The sequence below is a fragment of the Ursus americanus genome, chromosome 22 (genome assembly GCF_024610735.1).
Source record: "Ursus americanus isolate L20-20 chromosome 22, mUrsAme1.1.p, whole genome shotgun sequence".
NCBI classification, from domain to species: Eukaryota; Metazoa; Chordata; class Mammalia; order Carnivora; family Ursidae; genus Ursus; species Ursus americanus.
The window spans coordinates 19,753,453-19,774,237 of NC_142148.1; positions in this window are offsets into that span (position 1 = coordinate 19,753,453).

Sequence of the window (20,785 nt, forward strand, 5' to 3'; positions counted from 1 at the left end):
TTCTCTTTCTTCTGTCTTCTTGTTAGTGTGTAGAAATGCAACTGATTTCTCTGCATTGATTTTATATCCTGCCACCTTGCTGATTTCTTGTACGGGATCTAACTATTTTCCACTCGAGTCTTTTGGATTTTCTACATAAAGTATCATGTCATCTCTGAAGAGTGAGAGTTTGACTTCTTCTTTGCCAGTTTGGATGCCTTTTATTTCTTTTTGTTGTCTGACTGCTGAGGCCAGGACTGCCAGTACTACGTTGAACAGCAGTGGTAAGAGTGGACATCCCTGTTGTGTTCCTGACCTTAGGAGAAAAGCTCTCAGTTTTTCCCCATTGAGAAGGATATTTGCTGTGGGCTTTTCATAGATGGCTTTTATGATATTGAGGTATGTTCCCTTTATCCCTACACCATGGAGAGTTTTAATCAAGAAAGGATGCTGTATTTTGTCAAATGCTTTTTCTGCATCAATTGAGAGGATCATATGGTTGTTGTCCTTTCTTTTATTAATGTGATGTATCATGTTGATTGATTTCTGGATGTTGAACCACCCTTGCAACCCAGGAATAAATCCCACCTGGTCTTGCTGAATAATCTTTTTAATGTACTGTTGGATCCTATTGGCTAGTATCTTAGTGAGAATTTTGGCATCCATGTTCATCAGGGATATTGGTCTATAATTCTTCTTTCTGGTGGGGTCTTTGTCTGGTTTAAGGCTCAAGGTAATGCTGGCCTCATAGAATGAGTTTGGAAGCTTTCCTTCCATTCCCTTCCATTTCCATTCCATTAATTTTTTACATGTTCGGTAGAATTCCCCTGGGAGGCCCTCTGGCTCTGGACTCTTGTTTGTTAGGAGTTAGTTGATCACAGCTTCATTTTCCTTGCTGGTTATGGGTCTGTTCAGATTTTCTATTTCTTCCTGTTTCAGTTTTGGTAGTTATACGTTTCTAGGAATGCATCCATTTCTTCCAGATTGTCTAATCTGTTGGCATATAATTGCTCATAATATGTTCTTATAATTGTTTTTATTTCTTCGGTTGTGGATGTGGTACATATACACAATGGAATACTACTCAGCTATCAAAAGGGATGAAATCTTACCATTTGCAACCATGTGGATGGAACTGGAGGGTATTATGCTAAGTGAAATAAGTCAATCAGAAAAAGATAATTATTGTATGGTTTCACTCATGTGGAATTTAAGAAACAAAACATGATCAAAGGGGAAGGGAGGGAAAACTAAAATAAGACAAAATCAGAGAGGGAGACAAACCATAAGAGACTCTTAACTGTAGGAAACTGAGGTTGCTGGAGGGGAGGTGGGTGGGAGGATGGGGTAACTGGGTGATGGGCATGAAGGAGGTCACATAATGTAATGAGCACTGGGTGTTATACACAACAGGTGAATAACTGAATTCTACATCTGAAACTAATGTTACAGTATATGTTAACTAATTGAATTTAAATAAGTTTAAATAAATGAAAAATGAAAAGTGAGCAGGGTCAGACTGCGTATTCTTCCCTTTGAAGATCTCTTTGCCTCCAGGGGTGGGTCAAAGTCAAGAATGGTGAACTTGGAGAAAGAAGTCTGTTATTTTAATCTGAAGAAGCAGAAATGGAAGGTCATATAATTTGATCCCAAAAAAGTGATACGGAAGAGGAAATCAGATTTAAACATATGTTTTATGTTTTGAGATATAGTTTGGTCACCAACAAGATTGAACTGATTCTACTTATTTGGCAAGAGTAGAGAGCTGGGGGAGTGGTAGAAATAAACAAATAAAGACCCCCTCCAGTGGAGAGCTGCATGCCTTTGCTCCTCCCCGCCATGTCTTCCCAGCTGGTCTTCTCCAGCTTAGTTTAGAGCCCTCAGAGCTGAGTCTAGGTTGATATCGGAGCCTAGGGATTACAAGCCCAGAGCTGGGCAGCTGCCTGAGGTGGCTTTGCTGCTAGAAGCCCCATCTCTGAAATAGCTTCTTTTAAATAATGCTTGAATAGCTTCTTTTTCAGACATGATTTCTCTTTTAATCACTTTCAGATTCCACAAGGGAACCTTAAAAAGAGACATCTTTAGTCTGACTTTGAAGTATGCTGTTTGTTTTGGGCCCACTGCAAATTAGCAGACATGTTAATTGTGGATGTTAGTTATTGAGATTGTGTTTGGTGGTCTGTATGGTTGCCTGGCAGAGTGAGAACAAGTGCTCTGTGCATAGAACTGGTCCTTACACCAATCTGAGGAGTGGGGACCCCAGCAGCAGTGTGGGTGCTGTTCCTGCCTCCAGCTTAGTTTCAACCATACTTTGTCCCGGAAAACCCAAAACACATTTGGCCCTGAGCACTGTTTCCCTTGATTTTTAATCTTGCGAGCAATTTAAAGGAAATTTAATCCATATGTTTCTGATTCATTTAAATCACAAAAACATTGGGTTTTGAGAGTTATTTGATGTCCAAATGCCTTTTGAGACTTTTTAATAAACTTTCCAAGTCCTATTGCCTTAAAAACACACACTCACATTTTGCCAAGGGTGAATGGATTCAGGCTCCAAAGGATTTGGATTGAATTTGAAATTCCAAACTCATAAATTATGACCATGTTAAGATAAAGCCTGTGTCTACACAATACCCAACCAGCCCAATGGAAAGCCAAAATACTGGGTCGTCATCCAGATGTTGCATAATTTCTAATGCGTGGCAAGGCATCAACAAAACACCCGGATGGTTTACTCTCTTTTTCCCCCTTTATTCAGACATTTGCTGTTAGAGAGTTAAAGATGTGGGCAGCAGCTGTCGATCCTGGCGCACTGTGAGGAGTTTATTTTAAAAGAGTCTCATGTCCATGTGTGGATCACAACATTCATGGGATGGGGGAGGACTAAGGAAAGTACCTGCCCTTCTTTTTAAAAACAAGTTGTGGGGCGCCTGGGTGCCTCAGTCGTTAAGCGTCTGCCTTCGGCTCAGGGCGTGATCCCAGGGTCCTGGGATCGAGCCCCACATCGGGCTTCCTGCTCCGCTGGGAGCCTGCTTCTTCCTCTCCCACCCCCCTGCTTGTGTTCCCTCTCTCGCTGGCTGTCTCTCTGTATGTCAAATGGATAAATAAAATCTTTAAAAAAAAAAAAAAGTAAGTTGTGTTGAGTCGCAAGGTTTGAAGGACTGAGAAGAAGAGCCACTGTTCAAACGCATTGGAACATTCCTCAAGGAGGGTCAGGAAAGTAGATGCGTGGCTTAAAGATGTGTTTGCTACAGGAGCACCTGGGCTGTGCAGTTGGTTAAGCTTTCATCTCAGAGTCCTGATCCCAAGGTCATGAGATCGAGCCCTGCCTTGGGCTCCATGCTCAGCGTGGAGTTGGTTTGAGGTTCTCTCTTTTAAAACAAATACACTTGCTACATTTTCTAAGTGGAAAAAATATGTGGTAAGGCAAAACCAGAAAGAATAAAGATCTTTATGATCCTTCCTCCCAGTGGGGAGTGCCAGGGATGAAATGAAAGGCAACTGCAGGTAACTCATAAGATGAGAGAATAATGAGAAATTAACCACAACTAACTTCCAGAGGCATTTAATAGGACATTTAATAAGACAAGGAGGCTAATAACAATCAAAATAATATTAACGATTTCTAACTTGTATAGGGACTTTTCATGGTCTATATATGATTCAATTATCATAACAAGTGAAAGAAGAAGAGGAAGAAAAAGAAGGAGGAAGAGAGGAAGAAGAAGAGGAAGAAGAAGAAGAAGAAGAGGAAGAAGAAGAAGAAGGAGAAGGAGAAGAAGGAGGAGAAAAGAAGGCCTAAGTCACATGACAACCCGGAGGACACATCCTGTCCTAAGGGTTGTCAGACGTTTACATGTAATCCTTCCAACAATTTAAGAGGCAGGTGGTGTTCTTTCCCTAAGGAAGACCATCTACTTAGTGGTCACTGAGAAGAGCCAATAAGCTATGCTAGCAGCCAGTGCGGATAGAGCTGGGCCCCCGCCCCGGGATGATTTATGCATCCAGTGGGTATTTGGTCCTGTCTGCAGACACTTTGATGGTCACAGCTGGAGTGTGTCATTGCCGGGGTGCAGTGTTACTGGCATCTAGGGAGTAATGGCAAGAGATGCTACCCAACATTCCACAACGCTCGAGATCAATCCCCACACCAAAGAATCAGCCAGCCTCAAATATCAGGGCTGGGTGTGTGGAGCCCTGAGGTAGACAGAGGGCTGTGACAGCTTCTGACGTTCAAGTCCCAGGCCCTTTGTTACTGACCTCGAGATCGGAGTTGCAGAACTTTCCAACACCTGAGGCCCTGTATATCACAGGAAACAAAGCTGTATTTGAGCAGTGGTTTTGCACTTGAACACTCATCAGAGTCGCTTGGAACGATTGTTCAAACACATTGCTGGGCCTCACTCCCAGAGTTGCGGATTCAGGTGGTCCAGGGTGAAGCCTGATAACTTGCCTTTCTTTTTTTTTTAAGACTTTATTTATTTATTTATTTATTTATTTATTTATTTATTTAGAGCATGCATCAGCAGGGAGTGGGGGCAGAGGAGAGGCAGGGAGAGAATCTCAAGCAGACCCCCCCACCTGACGCTGAGCAGGGAGTCTAGCTCAGGGCTCGACCTCATGATCCTGAGATCATGACCTGAGCCAAAATCAAGAGTCAGACGCTTAACCGACTGAGCCACCCAGGCGCCCCTGAACTTGCCTTTCTAAGCCCAGCCCGGGTGCCGCTGATGCAGCTTGTCCACAACCGCACTTTCAGAATCACTGCCTCTGAACATGGACGCACGAGGACCTCCTGATAGTGAACCCCAGAATCAGGAAGAACAGGGGGTGCTACGCTTGTAAAACCGAGAGTACGTAGAAGCATAGAAGAACACATATCCTTTGCAGGCAGCACCCCCCCCCCAAAGGGAGAAGAAATTAGCTGAGCTGTGCACGACCAAGGATTGCTCCCAGTTTCACTGTAGAAAGGGCTGTTGGCCTCGAACGGCGAGAAGAGGAGCTCATGGACAGGTAGGGAGGCAGGCCAGGCCGCTCTGATCCGCCGCACGCAATGAACCTTCAGTACCAGAGAACTGTCCCCAGACGAGTCAGGCCCCTCTTTAGCAATCAAAAATGCCCTTCCTGACCACGTAACCCAAGTAGATCCTCTCACTGCCCCCAAACCGATCTCGAGCAACTCACCAGCTCTCTTTCCTTCAGAACATTTACTGCTACTGGAAAAAAATAGACTGGAGGCTATTTCCCTGTCTTTCCCCTGATAAGGAGGCTAATAACAATCAAACAATCAAATATAGATTTGAAGATGTTGAGGACACATCAGCAGGGTGTGGTGCCAGACTGGAAGTTGAGATAGAGCAAAATGGAAAATCCGTTCTAGCTCACGGGGTTAGAGAGCTAGAATATAAAACTAGAATATAAAACTCATAAAGGTTGGGAGTTCAGATTTCCTAGTCATTGTGGTATCCCCAGCACCTAGAAGAATGCCTGGCACATGGTAGGCATTCTAGAAATATCTATTGAGTGAATGAATGAAGCCCAGCAAAAATTGAGGCAAAACCTATGCGTGTCCCTGGACTACTCTTTTTCCACAATGAAGTTCTTCCCTTTCCGTGCCTCCCCGCTCCCTCCCTCTCTCTCTCTCTCCCTCTCTCTCTCCCTCTCCTGCCCTCCTCAGTGTCTTCACCTCATTGTTCACTTCATCCCTCCTCTCCCCCAACATCCTCACAGGTGAAGTGGGATGTGCTCCTCTGAGTGGTCAGAAAACTATAAACCCTCCATTTCTAGGATAGGTTAACAGGCCCAGGGCACCTCCTTGGACATTTCTTTGAAACTCAGTTTACCCATTTCGAGGAAACATAATTAAATCACCCTGGAAAGAAAGCGAGCCTGGGCACAAAGCTGGGGCGCCCAGAAGTGACAGCAATCATATCAACAACAACAACAGCAGTTACTGGTGGTTATGGAGTCCTTACCTCTCATCTGGTCCCTACAACAACTCGTTGGGTTAAATATAATTATTTTGCTCATTATTTAAAGGGAAAAATTGAAGCTCAGAGAGGCTTTGGAATCCTCCCAAGGATAAGTCACTGGTACGTGGAAAAATTAGGTTTTGAATTCTGGCATCTCATTCTAAGGTGTTCTCAGCCAAAACAGGAGATCAATAAATAGTTGCTGATTGATTGATTGATTGATTGATTGATTCAAGCAGATTTCCAGGTTGAGGGTTGTCACCATCTGTCCTCATCTGTCGTTAGGTTGTCATGTGAAATGAAGATTATTTATCTTTCTGGAGCCAGTCCTTGTCACTGATCTTTCAATAAAACTCTTGTCTAACCTGTCATATTAATGTTATTTTTGCCACAAAAAGTTTACTGAGTAACAAAGAAGTACTTCATTCTAATTACAAGACCCAAAAAAAAAACCAAAAAACAAAAAAACCAGACTGTCTCCATGGGATACTAAGCATTCCACAGCTTTCTGTCGGCCAAATAAAATTTCCAGTGGAAGAAAAAGACAACTAAAATCAGGCATATCCATATCTTCATCCATGTAGCTTCCCAAAGAACCAGGAAGCAACAAGATGATTTGAGTGACAAGGTTAACTTTGCTGCTTACTATTTGATCTAAATTCTCCAGCAGCTCTCTAACCCCGTGAGCTTGGCCACTGGATTATGGCGCAGAGACAGCTAAGGTGGGCCTTCAGTTAACAGCAGTAACAAAGTCCACTGCAGAATGGCTTTGGAGATGCCAATCTTCTCTTTGTTGTATACTCAGCCTGACACGATTTGAATGAAGAAGATACTCTTCTTGAAAACATAAAGACTCCTGGAAGGATCAGCGACCTAACCCCGCCTTGCCCCATCCACTCCCTGGTCATCTCTCTCCATACATGTTTCCTGTCCCCATGGCTTGTCCCCCTCCACTCACTGGTTCTCATTGGTGTTGCCCACTCAACTTGTGTCCTTCCTTTCTTTCCTAAAGTCTTTCTTACACCATTTTCCGCCTAGCCTCACCAACTAAGAAGATCTTGTCAGCTACAGTTTCTTTAACTTGTTGTATAAACATTACTCAGTTGCTTGAATATTCTTAAATGTTATGCTTTCCCGATTCTGTTTTGTTTTCCCACCACCGTTCTACCAGCTGCTGCCTGGATGACCTCATCCACTCTTATTGTTTTCACGTTCAGTGAGTTGCTGAGAATCCCAGGTCCCTATCTGCAGCACAGATCTCTGCGGTGAGCTGCAGACGCCCAGTGCACGCCAGCTGGTGTCCCAAATGGACCACAAATGTACCGTGGCATCACATTCTGCCCAAGCTTTCTATTGTGCTGTTCCTCCCTGCTGTTCTCTGGATCAGCTGAAGGAACCAATATTTCTCTAGTCCTTTGGGCCAAAATCTGAAGATCCCACTGATTTTCCATTTCGCTCTATCTCAACTTCCAATCTGGCACCACACCCTGCTGATGTGTCCTCAACATCCTCAAACTTCCTCCTTTTCTCCATCGCCATCTTTATCACCATTATTTTAGAGGAGACCACCACCGTCTCTCCCCTGGACCAGAATAGTTGCTTCCTAACTGATCTTCCGGACTTTGGTCCCGTCCTGCCCCCTCAAACCCATCCTCAGAATGATCACCAGGCATTTTACATAAAATAAGTCTTACCTTGATATTTGTTTGAAATCCTCCAACTGCTTATTTTTTGCCAAACCAATCCCAAGCTTCTTTCCATGGTGTACAACACTCCATGGTCACACGTCCTCAGACTCTACATCTCTCGCTTATGGTCGCCCCAGTCTCCATGCTCCAGCACCACTGAACGTCCCAGAGTTCTCTGGAGGCTCCACAAGGTACATCACTCAGCATCTTGTTTATGTTCGTTTCTTTACCAGGAATGGCCTTCTCTCCTTTTCCCCTTTGATTATCTCCACATCTTTTGGGTTCAAATTCAAATCCCTTCTTTCTAGGGCTTTCCTGCCAGTTAGGTCGAATGACCAACCTCTGATCTCCCACTGCCATTCTATGCTTTGCTGAAGCCCAGCATTCACCACGTGGTATAATAATTTTCTATCTATCTATTATGGTCATAATTCAATGAGCAAAGAACAGGAATTTATTTTTAGATCCCCAAGCCTACTATAAGTGCCTCATAGTCAAGAGCATGAATTTTGGAAACAAGAAAACCAGGAGTTGAATTTGGGTTCTGCTGCTAACTAACCACGTAAGAGGGACTTTTCATTTCTAGGCTTCAGAGTCCTCATATGTAAAGTGGAGGTATGAATGGTACTTAGCTCACTCCATTATTGTAAGGGTTCAATGAGAAATGCGTGCACTATAATTTGTACAGTCCCTGGCACATGGTAAACATTCAATATTCAATATTCAATAAATGGTTCTTCTTACTGTAATTGTAATAATTATTTTGAACTGAGCTTAAGATGAATCTATTTAAAGGAGTAATGTCTTTCATGAAAGACAAGGGTCTGGTTATTTTGCACACCCACTAGAACCTCTGTCATGTTCTAATGGGCCACCGTGAGTATATGCACACTGAGTCTCTGGCCCTCCTGGGAGAAATGGCACAGAGAATTAGGTCCATTCGGGTCTCAGTGTGCCCTTCCGAAGGAAGCCTCTCTGATTCCCACATCTAAATGGCAACCCCTGACATTTGCTCTCCCTCCTCAACCTTGCTTCCTTCATTGCTCATACCTGAAATTATTTTCCATGTCAAGTGGTTAACTTATTAGCCTCTTCTTACCCAGCTAGAATGTCCATAAAAGCAATGGTTCTGCCTCATTTGCTGTTTTTCCCCTAGTCCCCAATAAACAGTACCTGGTACTGAACACAGGCACTCAATCATCTCTCTTGAGCAAATGAATATATCGAAGTCCATTAAACTTTTTGGGATTTTAGGATTGCTTACATCTTCAAAAGGCGCTGAAGACTCCAACATTTACGTGGGTTATATCTATCAAGACTTCCCATATTAAAAATTAAAATTGAGGAAAAAATTAAAATTAAAACAGAGTCTCAAAGAGACTTAGGAAATTGAGAGAGAGAACCAAGCTGAAGGACCGGAAGAGCTGGTTCCCACCGACGCACAGGACCGGGAATGAGCAAGGAAAACAACTTGAGGAGGAAAGAACCATTCTATCTCAAAGAGATGCCGTTGATGCGAGAGTCAGCCTTTGTAGGGGAGATTGTTTCAGGATTTAAAATTTTAAAAGAAGATTTGAAAAAGTGAGGAGTCAGTCTTGAGATCCAAATTTGTGTTGGGAAAGATCGTTTAGAAGAAACATCAGTGCCAACATACACACGTAAGAATTAAAATTTTAAAAGGAGATTCAAGGATGAAACGAAACATGTAGAGGATGGATCCAAGAGTCTTAACAAGTAATTAGCAGGAGAACCAAAAGGCGGGAGGAAAGTCATACGCGGATGATAGAAGAAAACCGTGAAGCAGAGCCATGGTGGTCTAGGCTGGGGATGGCAAGAGCTCGCAGAGCCCCAGGCAGAGCTGGTGAGAGAAGACAGACACTTGGGATAGCTTGTGAAATTCCCAGACTTCAAAGATAAAGAGAGATCCTTACAAGTTTTCAGAGAGAAAACAAAATTTTTTTAAAGACTTTTTTAAGACTTTATTTATTTATTTGACAGAGAGAGAGACAGCCAGCGGGAGAGGGAACACAAGCAGGGGGAGTGGGAGACGCAGAAGCAGGCTCCCAGAGGAGGAGCCTGATGTGGGGCTCGATCCCAGGACTCTGGGATCACGCCCTGAGCTGAAGGCAGACGCTTAACAACTGCGCCACCCAGGCGCCTCAGAAAACAAGATTTTTAAACAATTGTTACCCCTAGCCTTCAGGCAGGAGCAGACTGGGGGGGCCCACGTTCAACACTGAACTCGTCCTACCCTGTGTTGACAGAGAGAGGGGCTCAAGGATCGGACAGAGGAGATTTATTTTGGAAAGCAAGAGAAGCAGAGGGCTGAGGAACTGGAAATTGCAGAAGAGTGCATCTGCTCTTAGGAGAGCAGTAGAATCATTTTGGGGCTTTTCTAAGAGGGGGTGTGCCCTTAAGGGCATGGCTCCCCATTGGAAAATCATAGCTTGGTGAGCCACAGTTACGTGGGGGGGGGGGGCATTTTCATCCATGCGTATCTTCATTCATTGATTCACTCGCCCTGGGTTTAGTGAGCAGCCACTGTGTTCCAGGCGTGGGGGCTCACTCTGAGGATGGAGCTTTGACCAAGACAGACAAGGCTCCTGCCTTTCTGGAGTTTCTGCTCTGGTCGGGGAGACGCAGAAGCAAGTGAAGACATTAGCAGACAAGATAATGAAAGACTGAAATCGATCTGATGTAGGAAACAGAGGGGTGTGGAGGAGAGAATGGGCTGCTATCAACACAGGACAGGGCATTCAGAGTAGGAGGTGACATTAACAGGAGCTCTGAACCAACTCACGAATGAGCAGAGGTCAGAGGGGTCCAGGCAGAAGGAACAACAGAGGAAAGGCCAGAAACAAGGCAGGTTTGGGTGTTTCAGAGCAAGAGGATTGCCGAGGGAAGGATGGCTAGGCAGCAAGAGGAAAGGAGACGAAGACAGAGAAGGACAGCAACAAGATGACACGGTCGGTGGAAACAAGCCAAGACCCAGCCTGTAAGGGTGGCCCACTTGTGCACCCGAGAACTTCAGGGCTGGTGGAAGGGGTGTCTGTCCCCCCCTCCCCAGCTGGTTCTGTTCTGAATCAGGCCCAGGACCGGGGCTTGGGGTGCCCAACCCAGAAGTGGGGGTGGAGGTGCCTCTGGTGGCTGTCACACCTGGTGAAGCTGTCATCACGGAGCATTAGCATAAGAAAGGGAGGCCCCTTGTGTTTGGGCTTGTCACCCTGCCTTGACAGGGTGCACAAATGTGGGCAGGCACGGGGAATGGAGGCCGTCAGCGTCTGCGCTGACAATGTTGGGTACCACCGCTGTCACTCTGCCGGGGCTGGCCCGCCCCCACTACCCACGCTGCCATTAGAAACAGCAGCTGCTCGCCCACTGCTTTTATTCCCACACAATGTGTCAATAGTCCCTTGGCAGGTCTTTGCGGAGAGACATGGGCGGGGCACACCTGCTCGCTGGGGCAGAAGAGCATGCAGTGCCCCACCTCCACTCCATCCCAGATTTGGGGGTCCTCGGCCTGCGCCCCCAGGAGGCTCAGCGCTCTGTGCCATGGACTTAGATGGATGCACGGGACTTCGTTGACTTCAGCTCCCCCTACCTGGTTTACCAGCTGAGACTAAAACACACAGGCAAACAAATACTAAGTTAAATGGGACCAAAAATGGCTCAAGATATGGGTTTGGTTATAAAGGAAACTTTTAAATGAGTCAAGAACCCAGGATATGTATTTGTTCACGTGAATACCTCCTTTTGCATCTGGCCAACCCTCCGTTATAACCAAGAAACTGGACGATGGTGTCCGACACTCTATGAGGCTGGAAAAACCTAGAACAGAATAAAAGTTGATGGAGAGCCCAGTATTTACTGAGAGTTTCCTGCAAGCAACATGGCAACAGCAGCGAATCCACAGCGTTAGTGATTGGTAACGGCTATCGGATGCTTCGAACGAGCTAGGAACTTGACTTTGTACTATCTCTTCATGCCTCACAAAAGCCTAGAAGGGAAAGTACAGGCCAGGTGAAGAGCTTACTCAAGGTTACAGCGAGTGAGCCGCGGAGCAGGGCTGTCACTCAGATTGTCTGCTCCAAGCTCTGCTTCTCCTTCAAGCTCAGGACAACCCCGTGAGTGGGGACTTAACAAGGGAGAAGCTGAGATCAAGCGAGGTTAGGTGGCTGCTGCCAGGACCCAGACTGGATCTTGCCCTTTTCCTCTTCCTGGCAGCTTCTCGATTCTTCATTTTATACCAGCTGTTTGAGGCTTCCCTGTGGCCAGCTCCTCATCTGGATCTTTCGATTCTGTTTGCATGTGCTTGTTCCAGCTGTTTGACAGTAAACAGACTCGAGCGTCAGAGGGAAGCAAGGTACAAGTGCAGACATCAGCGGGAGCTCCAGGCCAAGCCGTTCTAGGGGCCAACCCGTTCTCCTGACGTTCACGCTCCTTTTGTGCACAAGACAAGGGCATTGAGGTGTGGAAGAAGGGACGCACAATTTTCATGCTTGCGAAATTCACAGAACGGCAGAGCTGGAAGGCCCATTGGGACCACCCAAAGCAACCCCCTCATTTTACAGCTCAGGAAGCAGGACCCCGAGGTTAAGTAAGTGCCCTAAGGTCACACAACCCATTAATGGCAGAGCCCAGATGGGAATTCCTAGTCCCCCATCTGGGCCCGAGAGAGAAAGCAGAGTGAAAAATACGTGCAGATGCCTGTGTGGGCCCCTGGGCTGCGGGGCCCGGGGGGTGGGTGATGTGCATGGAAACCACCCCCTAAGTCATGGCCTCGGGCTGGCTTCATGCCTGCTGCACCCGGCTGCGGTGCCCAGCCCCGTGCTATCACTTATGGGGCTCCTCCCCGAAGAGCTGCAGCGGGCAGCTGTCCACAGCTCAGAGGAATGGGGACCAACTGAGGGGCAGGGTTCTGCGGGGCCACATTGGGAACTCCCATTCCTGAAAATTTCAGGGTTCACGGCAGAACTTCAAGGGCCAGCAGCAAGCACTATCTATTGAGTGCTTACTGTATGCCTGACACCCCAGCCAATTATCAATTTCCCTAAAGCTCAGAGGTAGGGAGAGGGTCAGAATATCTAAGCAAACGAACGTGTCAAATGTGAGTTTAATCAATGTGGACTTTCTTTTTTCCTTTCTTCTTGGTAATTACAAGACTTCTCCATGCGCCGGCCCTACCGATGACCATCCTCAAAAGGGAGAGGGTGTCCAGTGTCTCGTGAACACGGACCCCCCGTTTTTCTTCCCAATTCCTTAACCACTTTTCGGGGGACCCTGAACTGGACCAAGACAGCAGGTATAAAGGCAGATTGGGATTCAGGAGCCTTGTTAAGGGACCCAGTCTCAACCCAGATTCACTCGTACTTAGGTTTCTAGCAAGACGATCAGCAGCCGGTATCAGACCCAATCTGCTAAAGTGCTACGGGTCTTCCACACGCCTATGACTCAGCTTGGGATGAGCCCGCTGCCAGCTGGGACTTTTTCAACTTGAGTCCTCAGTTGGCTGCCACAGATGGAAGGGCCAGAGAATCCTGGGGTAACAGACGAAGGGGACTTTACTGCAGCCTTTGGACTCCGAGACAAGAGAATCTACACCCCATATCCATAGCCCCCGGGGCTACTAATAACTCGCCTCCCACAAGAAAGATGCCAGCAGAGCAGAGCTCACTGGAAAGGCACCCCCTGCCCCCCAAAACTCACTCTCCCCCTTTGCACATCCTTTCTTTCTGAATGGGTGGATTTCATTGCTGTAAAGTTTGGCTGAAGGCAAAAGTGCAGCGTCCGACTACGGTCCTTGCATGAGTCCGGGTTAAACACCACAAGCAAGTGTGTCTTCAAGCGAGTTAAACGCCGTAAGCCATGTGTCTTCCAACTCACGTGCAGAGAACGACACTGACCACACGTCACAAATCTGCACCGTTCTTGAGTGCTGCTGATGGCCCTTCTCTCGGCAGGAAGCTACTCAGGAGGAGACCCCGGGAAGCAAGCCCCCCTCCTGACCCTCACTCTACCTTCAGCAAATTCAGGGCATGTGAGGAAAGGCCTGCTAAACACCGGCGTGCTCTAATTCGATCCCCTTCTTGCTTCCAGTTCCCCGGAACATGCAGCCGCAGTCCCTCCCGGGTAAAGTTTGCCGTACAATTGCCAGACACCAACACCAACAAAATGGACAACAATCATGTCATCCACAGAGAGCAGCAGTTTGGGAAGAAGCAGGGGCGGGGACGAGGTAACAAACTCAGCCTCGCATCGCAGCCTCTCCTGGACTTGCTTTCCTTCTCTTACCATGCCGGAAGGTCTCGAGGGCAAGGACTGTCTTGCTCGTTGCCGGATTCCCACAGTGCCTGCATAGTGGCTCGCACACAGCAGGCACTCAATAAATATTTGTTTAATGATGGAGCTGAGCTCCAAATGAAGCCAATTCATGCAGAAAGCTCTGTTCCGCTCAGTGGTGGTGCAGCAGGGGAAGGAGAGTGGAATGAGGGTAAAGCACGTGTCCAATTCAGTGACTCCTACTAATTGGAGTTACCTGGGTACGTTGGTATGTAGTAAAATGAGATTTCAAAAGATTGTACCTGGTTGCACAGAGCACTCAGCTACACTAACAAGCCAAATGCGCAGTTCCTCGCATCTGTTCACCGCAGGGCTTATTCTTAGATCAGATCCTGCTCTCCCCATCCCAGTTCAGCAATAGACACTAAGACTCTTTTCCAGAAGGCTCTGTTCTAGTCTAGTCCTCATCTAATTCAAGTACAAGAACCATCCATCCTTCAACATTGACTCTTACCATTGAATGGAGTCTGGAAATAGACTTGCTACCATAAAAATATGGCGGAGAACTCTACTGTGAGCTGCCCAGTCTCCCTTTGCTTCTCCATATCCGTGATTCTCCACCCTTCCCCATGCTCTGGAACACTGGCCCCTGTGAAGTCCACCATTGGGATCGCTTACTCTCTGGCTTCCAGGGGAAGTTGGTCAACGAAAGGCAAAGAAGGTGACTGGAGAGTGAAAAGAAAGTGACGTTATGATATTTATTTCCCCAGGTCCCTCTCTGTTGGGCCATTGTGTAGCTGTGTTCCTTCGACAAAAGCCATAGCGACGGTCTGCCAATGCTCTTTCAGCCACAGCACTGTCTCTAATTTCCATTAATGACCCACTCCCCTTGTCTCTTCAGCCTCAGGGTTACGATGCTTCCATCTACTACTATTCTCCTGCTACTTATCCATCATTTTTGGTCTTCTTTACTCTGATCACATTCCTACAAATAGTTCTTTACACTTTCCCCAACTATCCTACCTTAGCGTGCCAGCTGTTTCCTATGAGGACCCAGACTGGATACAATGGGGGCCACAGAGGCGTACCCTTTAGTTTTCACTCCGTCATACTCACACAGTCCATATAACCTGAGATGATTTTTAGTTCTACTATTTTTTCTACTGGAAGTAGAACTTGATCTTATATGCTAACCCTATTCCCTTCATCCACCAAATTTTGGTGGATAGATTCCAGCACAGCATCTTGTCATGTGAGGTCCCAAGAGCTGATGTCTTGACACCATGATGCTGTGCTTGACTGGTCTAAACCATTAACCAATTCCAATGCTTTGGAGGCTCTGCTTTCCCCACAAGTTGGGGTGCTTTGGAACTGACGTCTTTACATGACGGATCTTACTCTCCATGAACATAAACACATTCCTGTCTAAGATTTTCTTTTATAATCTTTAGTAAGGTGTCATAATTTTCCCTAAATTATTGCATACCATATCCTAAGCCATTTGCAGTTCTCATCTGCTGTTAAATATATTATATATGTTATATTTTCTAATTGTTTATGATATACATGAACATTGACTTTCCATTCAGCAGCATTACTCATCTCTCTTATTAGTAGTAAGGGTTATAAGTAGATTATCTCAAAGTTTCTATGTGAACAATCATTTTGTTTAAAAATAGTAACCTTTTTGTTTCTTCCCTCTTAATCCTCATGCCTTTTATTTCTTCACATTGTTTTATTGTGCTTGCTGAACCTTCCAATATAGTGTTGGACAAAGTGACAAGAGTAGGCATCCATACCTGTCTCATAACCTGAAAGGAAATACTTCTATGTTAATTACATTAAGTATGATGCTTGCTGTCATTTTTCAGAAGATATTCTTTATCAGGTGAAGAAATTATTTTCCTGGATTAACTGAGAGTATTTTTTTAATCTCAACACAGAGGGAAATGCGAATTACTTTTTCAAAGCCAATTTCTACATTGTTTTTATTATAAAATAATATTGTCTCTTTTTAAATGTGTTAATATGTTGGATTAGATTAATAGGCATTCTCAAACTCAACATTCTTCTACACCTGGAGCATAATCTTACTCGGTCATTTTGTCACCTTAGTGTATACTCATCTCACTCACAGATGATAACAAAGTTGGAAATGGCAGTGAACGTGGTGAATAACTAGAATTACTATCCAAGGATCTCTACCAGTGTATCTCCAGCACTTGGCACAAGAACAGGTGCTTGGAGTATATCTGTTGAACACATGAGTTGAAAGTGACAAGAATATTTCTACGGTTGGAAGAATGGGTCAGATCTAACACAACAAGATAAGATGATGGAAATGTAAATTACCGCACCTACGTCTGTAAGTGAGCGTGCAAGCACAGGACCAGACAACACGGTGAAGACACATACAGGGGAAACTGCCAAGGAACTGACGTCTATGGAGCTGCGGGAGACACTCACGTGACAAGGAAGATGGGCAACAAATTCAACCCTGGGCTTCACCCACAGTGTCTACAGCTCTGCGGCTGCTAGCATCCTGTGCTAACCAGAGGGCTCTGGAGCATTCTATGACGTTTCAACATAGCCTCTGCGAACACCCAGAATCAGTTTGGGGTACACGAAGCATCTGGAAGCCAGGAAGGAACAGTGGCTATTTTTGTAGGGAGTTCATAAGACTCGGGATCTTTTGGTGGCTTCCTTGAAATAATTAACACCGTCAAGCAGAAGAGGAATTAGATACTGTTCTAGAATTCCAAGGGGTCAATAAGAATACTTAACAGGGAGATTGGATTTGTTTAATATGATGAAAAGCTCTCAGATAAGTGAAGTGCTTTGTAATGAACTGAACCACCTTGCAAGGCTCAGAGTCCTGCATTCACCGTGCGCTGTTCACAGCTGGACTGCTGTTCACCCAGGATGCTGCGGAGAAAACGTGCACCTGGAGGAGAGCAAGAAGCATAGCCGTCCCGGCCCCTTCGAACTCCAAAAGTATGTGAACTCGCACATGAGTAGGGACTGCCCTGTATCTGCACATCACTTGATCTACAGACAAACAAAATGCTTTATCAGCACGGACTCGGTGCAGGGTCCCATCAGCGGCTTGCACGAGGTTGAACATATGTAGCGGCAAAAAATACCACATCTAATTCAAAGACATAATCCGTGTGCGAGGTGGGCACATTGGAAGTTTTATTCCAAACCATTTTCTAGAGCAGAGGTTAAAGACTTTCAGTCGGAAGGACATATACAGTCTCCAGAAATTTTGTTCGGCCTTCACAGTCCATAGGGTTGTGTATGTGTATGTGTGTATGACACACACTTAAAAATGAGCTTTGGAAAAAATACATATAGATTCTTTTGAATAGATATACATATTATTTTCGAAGGAGAATATATATACATATATATATCGTGCGCACATGCATATATGTGTGTGCGTGTGCAGGAAACTTACGGCTTGCCCGATACAATAGGAATAAACTAGGAACTATAGTCAGGTAGTCTAATCTTACCACAAACACAAGCTCTGCACGTCCGCAGCAACTAATCAGTGTGCTGATATAAATGCACTTTTGACAGCTTGGAAAAGCTCTGTTAGGGCGACTACTGTTAGGTAATCATTTTGCATTTCTAAGAAGCCCTGCAGCTAGAAATGCTTTGGCCCTGCCCGCAGGGACTGGAAGGAAAGGAAAGAAAGGACTTCAGTCTACCCTCCTTCTGTCAGTACAGGTCTTAACTTCGAGAACACCTGCACGGACAGGACGCTTCATAACCACCTGTGGGAGGTTTCCTTATAAACTTGGCCACATCCAGCGAGATCTGAATTCCCGAACTCTTTAAGAGATGGCACGGTTTTTAGATGATAACGATTATTGCATGGCTCATTTTTTTTTAAATATAAGAAATTTGGGCAAGGAAAACCTCTTAGAACTCCCCAATCTAACAAATGAGTTTTACTTTCTCTCTCTTTCCTGCTCTTCTCTTTAGTTGTAAGCTGGCATAGTTTTAACTATAAAATATGGGAGTAAGCGTATGTTACTTTTCCATTGAAATCATAACCTCAGTAAGTTTCAATTTGCTGTTGTCTACAAAATAGTTTTTTGTCATTGTGAAATAATTACAAAGTACTAAATCAGATGTCTGCAAACTTTTCTTCAAGAGCTCCTTAGTAAATGTTTTAGGTTTTGTGGGCCCTGTGGTCTGGGTAACAAATACTCATCTCTGCTGTTACAGCATAAAAGCAGCCGAAGATAATACGTCAACAAACGGGCATTTCTGTGTCCCAGTAATGCTTCAGTCACAAAAGCAAGTGGAAAGCCGAGGGCTGCAGTTTCGACACCAAAAGCAGGATCGATAAGGAGGGGGAAACATCATAAAATAGACCTCATCAAAATGAAAAACTTTCCTCTGTGGCATATCCCGTGAAGACGTTGAGAAAATAAGTTACGGACTGAGAGAAAATATTTGAAAACCATATAACGGACAAAGGATTGACATCTAGAACGCATGAAGTGCTCTCAAAAGAGTCCAAGGCAACAATCAGTTCAAAAATAGGCAAAGGCTGTGAACAGACACGTCACCGAAGGATGGACAGATGGCAAATAAGCACATTAAAAGAGGTTCAACAAAATGCAAACTAAAACCACAGTGTGATATTACCACGCACCTATCAGAGCGGATCGAAGGTTCGGTTTGGGGGGTTTGTTTGGTTGTTTTAATAGTTATAAGACCAGATGCTGGCAGGATGCGGAGAAAAAGGATCACCTCTACTTGGCTGGTGGGAATGGAAAGTGGCCCGGCCACTCTGGAAACCAGTAGGCAGCATCTATAAAACTAAATGGGAAATGCTCATACAGCCCGGCAGCTGCACTCCTGAGCGTTTACCCCAGAGAAATGACAATTCCTGTTCACACGAAAACCTGTACATGACTATCTATAACAGCTTTGATCCTAATAGTCAAAAGCTGGAAACAAAGCGGATGACCTTCAATGGGTGAATAGGGAAACAGACTGGGGCATCCAGACCACGGAATATTACTCAGCAGGAAAAAGGGATGAACTGTTGATACATACGGCAATTGGGGTTGGTTTTCATAGAATCCTGCCGAGAGAGAAAAAATCCCAGTGGTTACAAACTTTGATTCCATTCGCATAACATTCTTGAAATGACAAAATTATAGGCAGCCCTCAAAGGTACAGCAGATTTGGATCCAGACCACCACAAGAAAGCAAATATCACAGTAAAGTGAGTCCAATGGACTTGTTGGCTTTCCAGTGCATAGAGACTACTATAGAGACGACTATATTGTAGTCCGTTAAGGGCACAATAGCATATATCTAAAAAAACAAAAAACAGGGTGCATGCTTTAATTAAAAAATACTTTATTGCTAAAAATGCTAACCATCATCCGAGCTTTCAGCGAGTTGTAATCCCTGTTCACAGATCACCACAACAAATAATAATGAAAGAGCTTGAAATATCACAAGAATTACCAAAATGTGACACAGACACGAACTGCTGGAAAAATCGCACTGATAGACTTGCTCAGTGCAGGGCTGTCACGAACCTTTGATTTGTTAAAAACAAAAACAAAAACAAAACAAAAAAAAACCCAGCATCTGCAAAGTGCAGCAAAACAAGGTATGTCTGTACAGAAAAGGAGGACAGACCGATAATCACCAAGGGTTAAGGATGGGACGTGGACTGGCTTGGGGACAGGAAAGAAACGGATATGATTATAAACGAACAACAAGATCCTTGTGGCGACAGAACTGTTCTGTATCTTGACTGAGTGGCAGATACACAAACCTGTACATATGGTAAAACTGTATGGACACACACACACACACACACACACACACACCAGGAGGGCAAGTAAAACTGAGACCATCTGAATGAAGATCAGTGGCTTGTATTTATATCAAAATCCAGCTGCAATATCATACTATGGTTTTGCAGCATGTTATCCATAGGAAACTGAGTAAAACTAAGTGGGATCTCTCAGAATTACTTCTTCTACCTGCATGTGAGTATATAATTATCTCAAACTAAAAAGTTTAAATAAAAAAAGGGAGCGGGGAACGCCCAAAGAAATGGATTTTTATTTCCAGTGACAAAGAGGTATGGACATATAGGTGGCCCCAGAACGCAACGATGAAAGGACCCCCAGCCACGGATGAACTAACAGCACGAGTCAGTGTAATGGAGAAAGTATTTTTCAAACATTAAGCCTGTTCGTTTTAATTCCTCTCCTAAATCACGTGTCTTTGCTGTCTTCTGCTCTAAGGTAGACATTCATCACTCCCGGGCAGACGTTAAACTCAAAATTCAAGTTTGGGAAAGACAGAGGATGTGCTATACTCTCGTAACATCTCAAGAATCAAATGTAGAGTGACTCCTCTTTGGAGGAGAGAAGTGCTGAGAAGATTCCTGTCTTGCGTAGCTTCCATTTACCCTCCCAAGTTCTCTACCTCTGCTGTGTGCCCCAGGGGATGAACTCATGTGGGATCCATCAACCCATCCCCTTGTTCTTGGCTTCTGGTTGGTTTCAGCCAGGTGGAGGCCAGCAGGAGAGGAGAAGACAGGGGGAGAGTGAGGCTGGGCATTTGTCCCCGTAGCTCCCTCACTGCCAAGGTATCCTGAGGGGTCGGTTTTCCTCTATCACCAGGCAGAGACCCAGCCAGAACCCCCTCGCCATAGAGTTACCCAGCTCCATACCGTTGTTCTGGTGACGGGTCTGTCCCCTTGCCGCATTAGACCTAGAGGTAGTATCAGCTCCCCACTGTGGCTCACCCCAGGACACTGCATCATCCCTCAGTCATTTCTTAAATCCACGCCTTTGGAACTAGTCCCTTTGCTGA